Source organism: Ursus maritimus, unplaced genomic scaffold (assembly GCF_017311325.1).
Source record: "Ursus maritimus isolate PB19 unplaced genomic scaffold, ASM1731132v1 scaffold_2, whole genome shotgun sequence".
Taxonomy (NCBI): Eukaryota; Metazoa; Chordata; class Mammalia; order Carnivora; family Ursidae; genus Ursus; species Ursus maritimus.
Genome location: NW_024424452.1, coordinates 73,331,122 through 73,338,832, shown reverse-complemented (window position 1 = coordinate 73,338,832; position 7,711 = coordinate 73,331,122). Strand labels below are relative to the sequence as shown.

The 7,711-nt window shown below is 41.1% G+C and overlaps 1 pseudogene; it reads left to right on the top strand.

Moving 5' to 3' along the window:
* Positions 1-6,108: 6,108 nt before the first annotated feature.
* LOC103669167 lies at positions 6,109-7,318 on the top strand (annotated as a pseudogene).
* Positions 7,319-7,711: the final 393 nt, after the last annotated feature.

Sequence of the window (7,711 nt, the reverse complement as noted above, 5' to 3'; positions counted from 1 at the left end):
CCAGGCGCCCCTGCTTTGTATTTTATTAAGGTGGTTTTGCCTAAGAGTTTTCCTTCAAATTCTCTGATTTTCACTTGGTTATCATCACTTTAAAATATGGGCTACATATGTGTCCTGATACAGTTAGATAAGTAAGGGCAAGGACTACACACAAAGAGATTTTGACAACGTTAGGGGAGGCCACTTGTCACTCAGGGTAAGTCAGCCCACTTCCCCGACAAAAACCACAACAAACCAAAGCAAACCCCTTCCTCTGGGGAATTGTCTATAGCTCGGTGCCTGGCTTTCAGCTGCATGGGCACAGAGACTCTCCCTCTTCAGTGTCCTGGAGCTGATTTAACGTAAGAAGCTGAGTTAAGCTAATGAAGTTCACAAGAAAGCAATTGTTAAAGCCAGAATGTCAAAGTACTAATTTAAAATAAAACTACACTGAGCGGACTAGATGTGTGCACCCACCTGACTATCCCTTTCTTTGTAGAAAAGTTTCATGACTCTCATAAAATGAGATCAAGAGAAACTGAAAAATCAAATACTGAAAGGACTCAAAGCTTTGCTAAACTAATGTTTCCATTTCTACAACAGGGGTTTATCGGTCAGAAGAACCAAAGGCTTGCGTCTGTCTGTCTAAACCCCTCTTTTCCAGAAAGAGCTTCAATAGGCCATCGCCAATATCGAAATCCAGGGCTCTGCTTCTACATTACTAAGGCAGCTGACTTTCACACACAAACTAATTGACATATTCTTCAGGTAGGTTAACTTTTTCCACGTGGTTACAGCCAACAGTCATGTTGGCCTGAGAGCCAATCATTTTCTTGAAGATGGGCTAGTAGTCATTATAATGACCCCTTCTGAGCACATGCCCTTCATAGCCTCCTTGAGTTTGGGGGAGATCATGTGACTAGTTCTGACCAATAAGTTTCAAGTGGAAGAGTCATGTGTCACTTGTAGACTGGAACATTTAAATGCCAGTGTAAAACTCTCCTGAGTTCCCTTTATCCTCCAAGATACCCAGCTGTAGACAAGGGTCCAGATAAGGTCTGCTCTAGGTCCCAAGAAGAAGAAAATGGGGAACACAGGCCCTCAGAGAACTTGAGAAGAACACATCTCATGAACAAGAAACAAGCCTTGATGTGTCACTATGGAGATCTTTTTTTTTTTTAATTTTAATGTTTTTTTATTATATTATGTTAGTCACCATACAGTACATCCCTGGTTTCTGATGTAAAGTTCGATGATTCATTAGTTGCGTATAACACCCAGTGCACCATGCAATACGTGCCTTCCTTACTACCCATCACCAGTCACTATGGAGATCTTTAAGCTGTTTTTCACAACAGTGAAATCTGGCCTGTTCTAACCAGTAAACTGGCTAGTAGGTTATCTGTGATACTAGGTTTTATTTGTGATAGTATGTTATCTCTGATAATTTGATGGTAGGTTATCTCTGACAATTTTATTCCCTGTTTCAAAGTTTTATCTGTGATAGTAGGTTATCTCTGATGACAATTTTACTCCTGTTTTCAAAGTTTTTGGCAAGCACCTCACTGTAGTTTATCTCCATGAATCACCTATAATGTCATAAATAAATGAACCCTATGTATGTAGTGTTTATGAGGAAGACTACTTACCTATCCAGCCACAGTTCTGTATATGTACCCTGAACGGCCACGGAAAACCCATTATTTCAAATATTTCCACCCAGTCATGATTGTTAAATAATCTGAAATTCTCAAATCAAGCCTCAGCTTCATTTACCATGTTCTTCTATTGAAAGAACTATGAGGGGTCTGGGACTACGCCCAATTAGTATTTTATTTGTTTGTCTGTTCCGGGTTTGGAAAGATTTGAAAGCAGTTAGATTGGTTCCTCCTATCTTGTATGTGACATAGTTCCCTTCCTCTCCGGCCACTAGACTTGACCATCAACCCTCATCCTCAAACACTGGGAAAGGTGTCCCGAACCCTGATCGTATCAAGATTTATCCTCTAGGGAAGGTAAACTCCGTGCATGCAGATAATTAAGAAAGGACACTTGAGAGTCTCTTTCCCTTCTCCGTCCCCCGTGGCAGCTCAGCACCACCATCTTTTTCTCCTCTGGTTGTGAAAGAAAAAAAAAAAAATGGGGATGACACTTGGAAGGAACTTCCAGATCAGAGACTCTAATTTTGCTATAGTTGAAACAAGATACTGCTCTGACCCTTTTTTTTTTTTTCAAGAAATGTTCAGCTCTCTGGATAGACGAAAGAAGGATATGAAGGCATTTTGGATAAAGCACTGACGACCTGTGGGGACTACAGAAATGTTATTTCTCCTTTTTAGGGACTGTCAATTCATAAGTCAGAAATATAATCAAGATATACTTCAGTGTATAATTTTCAGTGCGATGGTATTTGAAGTCATAATTGTATAAGGGAAATTAGCTTCTCCTTGTAGCTTCTTGCTTTTCTTTGATAAATTCCTTTGAGGTGACTTACTTACATGCTCCAGAAATTAAGACTATAAATAACAATCACCACAGAAGAGAGGACTGCTGGACGTAAGGCCTTGGGAACGTCGCCACCAAGTCACCAAGTCCTTCATCTGTGTCTCTGGTCAGCATCCAGCAGACGTTGGCAGCGTGCAGAAGGCTCATTGCTTGTCTCATTACCATGCTGTGGCCTTTAAGAGATGAGTCAAGGGTTATTTTAACCAATTCCTGGGGATCTGTAGACTAAACACTATTTTTTCATGATTATGAAATACAAATTTAAGGGTAGAGTGCACCAAAGATCCAGAAAATCTTGAATTACAAAGGAAATCAAAAATCATCCAGACGGGGCATCTGGGTAGCTCAGTTGGTGAAGCCTCCGACTCTTGGTTTTGGCTCAAGTCAGAATCTCGAGGTCATGAGATGGAGCCCCACACTGAGCTCTGTGCTCAGTGGGGAGTCTGCTTGAGGTTGTCTCTCCCTCCCCGTCCCCCTCCGTCCCTCCCCCTGCCACTGCTCACATGTGTATGCACACATGCTCTCTCTCTCTACAATAGTAATTGTTTAAAAGATTTATTTATTTATTTATTTGAGAGTGAGACAGAGACAGAGATCACGAGAGAGAGTGAGCATGGGGGGTGGGGAAAGGGCAGAGGGAGAGGGAGAAGCAGACTCCTCACTGAGCAGGGAGCCTAATGTGGGGCTCAATCCCAGGACCCCAGGATCACCGCCTGAGCCAGAGGCAGATGCTTAACCGACTGAGCCACCCAGGTGCCCCAATAAAACCTTTTTTTAAAAAAAATCCTCCAGACTAGTCTCAGCCATTGAGAAATCTCCACAGTATCCTTGATCAGGTAATGTGTTTAGGGAATTGTGCTTTCTAAGCAACAGTTAACAACTACAACGGCTATCATCTACTGAGTTATTATAAACTAGGGAATGTGTTCTCGCCAAAATCCTATGCGCAAAATACTTTTAGTGCCTCCCTTTTACAGATGAAGGCCTGGAGGATTAGAAGAGCTGAAGAATTTATCCGAGATCTCAGATTACTCAAAGCCAACTCTAGCACTTTCTAAATTTCATGATTATAACCCTTACTTTATATTGCTCCTAACAGGTAACTATTAAAGACTTTGAAGTTGAAAGTGATATAATGAGGCTTTTGTTTTAAGAGATAACTTTAATAGCATAGAAAGAAGAGAGTTTCTACAGAGTCTCTACTGTCAAAAAAGGAGAGAAAACCAAACTAATGCATCATATCAAAATCTAGGTGAGAAACCAAAAGGAAAATAAAATTTGCACAAAATCTTAGGATAAGAGTTTAACAATGAGTAAAAGGAGACCTCACTGAAACATATATAATTGATTTTTGTAATTCATATGCCTGTGTATTTTCCATTGACCTCATTTCCTTACCTGGTATCATTCTTGTTCATCATTGTAAACTCAATGCCTGGCATCAACCCAAGTGAGACAGACACAAAAAGTTGTTAGTTGACAAACGATTCGGTGTGGCCTTTAGTTCTCTATTGTTCTTTGGTTGTTTGATTTTTTTTTCTTTTAACCAGCATTCTGTTCACTTCCAAGAACACAATATTGAAGCCTTACTCGGAGTAAATACTAACTCACTTATATTTCTAAATGATCTTTATTAGATCTTACTCTCATAACTGCCAAAATTGCTACATTGAAGACAGATTTTTTTTTTTTTAACAATTCAGCTTCAGGCCCTTCTTGCTGATGACAACAAATAAGTTAGGAACATTGATAGAAAACAGGAGACACTGACAATTCTCCATCTGCGCCATTGGGCAGTCTCAGACTGCACCAAGGGCCCAAGTTCTCCAAGGACTCTGTTGTTATCCCTCACACAGCTGAACAAGTCAGACTCTGAAGGGTTGTTATATGTCTTTCTCAAATGTATATATCAAAGGAAAATAAGCAATTGTAAATAACTCTAATCAGAAACAAGTAATAAAATTCAAGGCATGGGGTGCCTGGGTGGCTCAGTCATTAAGCATCTGCCTTTGGCTCAGGGCGTGATCCCGGCATTCTGGGATCGAGCCCCACATCAGGCTCCTCCACTGGGAGCCTGCTTCTTCCTCTCCCACTCCCCCTGCTTGTGTTCCCTCTCTCACTGGCTGTCTCTATCGATGTCAAACAAATAAATAAAATCTTTAAAAAAAATTAAAAATTAAAAAAATAAAAATAAAATTCAAGACATATACCCTTTTGACATGAGGTCAGTATTGTCATCTCCATTTTAGGAAAGAAAACGTGGTAAGCATCACCTTTCCCCATGGTGCACAATTCATGCATCTGAATAGGGAGTCAGCGTGGTCAACTTAACTACCAAAGTGTGCAATGACTTTTCATGGTGTTAGCATCTACTGTTTGGAAAAGAGGATTGAATAAATGCACACTCTCAAGAGAGAAGCTAGCCAAAGCTTCTGGAATCACTATTAAGTTGTGAGTCACTCAACTCATATCTAAGTGATAATTTTGATGTTGCAGGCTGCTATGATATCTTATAAACCCAGAAAGAAGAGCAGAAAATCATTTCCCTGGAGACACCAAGATTCAATATGGTAACTGATGCCTTTCGAGACCCATAGTGCTCTAAGAAATAAATAAAGCCCTCTCCAACTCTCTTTCCACTAACAGATCAAGTGTATAAAAAACTTTCTGAAACTATGTTGGTTCAGCTAGGAAACATTTGACCTTGTCCTCATGAATTGCTTGTTCTGTCGTCCTCATGTTTTAAAGAAAATGTTTGCTTTTCCTAAATGATTCCAAAAATAAATGGTTGATTTGCCCTGTTTAACTAACTAGCAAACTTAGTGAGGAAAAAAAAAAAAAAAAAAAAAAAAAAATATTTGAACAAGTAGTGAAGATACCTATGCAGGAATTACCCCCTTCAAGTCCCTTGTCTCATTCACATGAGTATAAAGGAAGTTACGAAACAAGTACAAAGAAATCACACTCCCACCTGAGCACAGGGTCTCCATTGTCTCCACAATCCCACAGTCCCCATACTCCCATCAATCAGCTGTTGCAACTGCAGCTGATTGGTCCAAGGGTAGATAACTGTCTCCTACCAATGAGTCTATTTCTTGGATTTCGTCATGTACTTGGGACAAACCAGTCCCTTTCAGGTGACCAATACTGAAATGCATAAAACTAAAAAACTAAAAGCCATATTTTCTCATCTGTGGAAAAACTGACCTGTGGTGAAAGAGGAGGGAAAAAGCTGATATGTGAAAAAAAAGCAGAGTTGAAAGACAGAAAGAGCCCTGAGCACATTTCAATCTGCAAACTCAGTTCCTTCTAAGGGTCTGATGCCTTCAAGTCCTTTAACGGTTTTTTATTGTCGTTCGACTTTCTCTTGTGACCTGTTCGATAACCCAGCATGTTTGCAATACATTCTTCTTTTAATTTAACACATTCGCAAGTTAGTTCTTCCAGCCCCAATAATAGTTTTAATTTCTGTATCAGTAAGTACAGATTTTGCTGAAGTAACAGAGAAACTTCAAATGGCTTTGAAATACAAAGTTCAAATTTTGTTCTCATCTCTTCACTGTAGTATCCAGGCTGATTGAACAGCCATCATCTCTAATATTGCTGGTCATGGTGGCAAAGGAAAAGAAAATTTTTGAAGGTCTTACTTTGTTTAGTGCTTCTGGATGAAAAATAGTCATAGATCTATCCAACCACCAAGGGGCCTGGAAGTGCACGGGGAGGGGCGGGGCTGGAAATATTTGGGAAATATCTCTAATCACCACCATACCCACATCTCAATGTTATCAGCATGAAAGCTGAGATTATTTCCATCAAATACACTATGTGTTGCAGCAAGGAGAAATTGCTTGTGGTACTCATATTGCTGTGGGTACTCATTTTGTTCAGCTCCTCAACCATCAGGTCAGTTTTGCTCAATAATTCAGAACTAAGGTTTGCTAATTTAAAAAATAAGATAGTTCCAGCTTCTTCTCCAAGAAAACACCAAACGGCATATAACACCAGTGCTGCACCAGGAGCCTGGAATGGGAAGCTCCTGGAATGGAAGGCCACAGGGACTTCCCTAGGGCATCCGGGCTGGGGTGGAGGAGGGATCGGAGTGAGCCTGGGTGGGTCAGAGGCTGGGGGCTCGGGGAGGCAAGAACATGGACAAGGAGTGGATCCCTGTCACCAAGCAGGACCAACTGGTCAAGGATATGAAGATCAAGTCCCTGCAGGAGATATATCTTGTCTCTCTGCCCATCAAGGAATCTGAGATCTTTGACTCTTTTCTGGGGGCATCCCTCAAGGATGAGGTTTTGAAGATTATGCCAGTGCAAAAGCAGACCCGTGCTGCCCAGCAGACCAGGTTCGAGACATTTGTTGCCACCGGAGAATACAGTGGACACGTAGGTCTGGGTGTTAAGTGCTCCAAGGAGGTAGCCACTGCCATCCATGGGGCCATCATCTTGACCAAGATTTCCGTCATCCCCGTACAGTGAGGATACTGGGGGAACAAGACCAGTAAGCCCCACACTGTTCCAGGCTATATGACCAGCCTCTGGGGCTCTGTGCATGTGCACCTCGTCACCACCCCCAGAGGCAATGGCATTTTCCCAGACCCTGTGTCCAAGAAACTACTGATGATGGCTGTGATTGATGACTGGTACACCTCGCTCCCACCAGGGGCTGCACTGTTACCCTGGGCAACTTGGCTACAACCACTTTTGACTCCATTTCTGAGACCTACAGCTGTCTCACCCCTGACCTCCGGAAAGGGACTGTGTTCACCAAGGCTCCCTCTCAGGGATTCACTGAATGTCTTGTAAAGACCCACACCAGGCTCCAGCTGTGACCACCACAGAGTTTTATAGGAGAAAAATAAAGTGAATCAAAGCCTGTTAAAATAAACAAAATTCAAAAAAATAAATAGTTTCAGCTGTGAATTTTCTACTTATTTGAATGCAGCTAGTGATGAGGTTAAAAGTGAAAGGAAATCGTTTAATTAATTTTTGTGTTTTGATGCCCAAGTGCTTGACATGTAGACAACACAACTGATACTAAGGTTGAAAATTACATGAGATACACAATAACCATTATTTTGGATTGCAGAGGACAAGAAGCACCCCTCTACCCACCCACCCAATCTACATTAGACATACAGTGTGAACAAAAAATAAAACTTTGTATTTAAAAGCCTTTTGAAGTCTTTTGTTAGTTCAACAAAATCTATACTTTCTAGCTGATT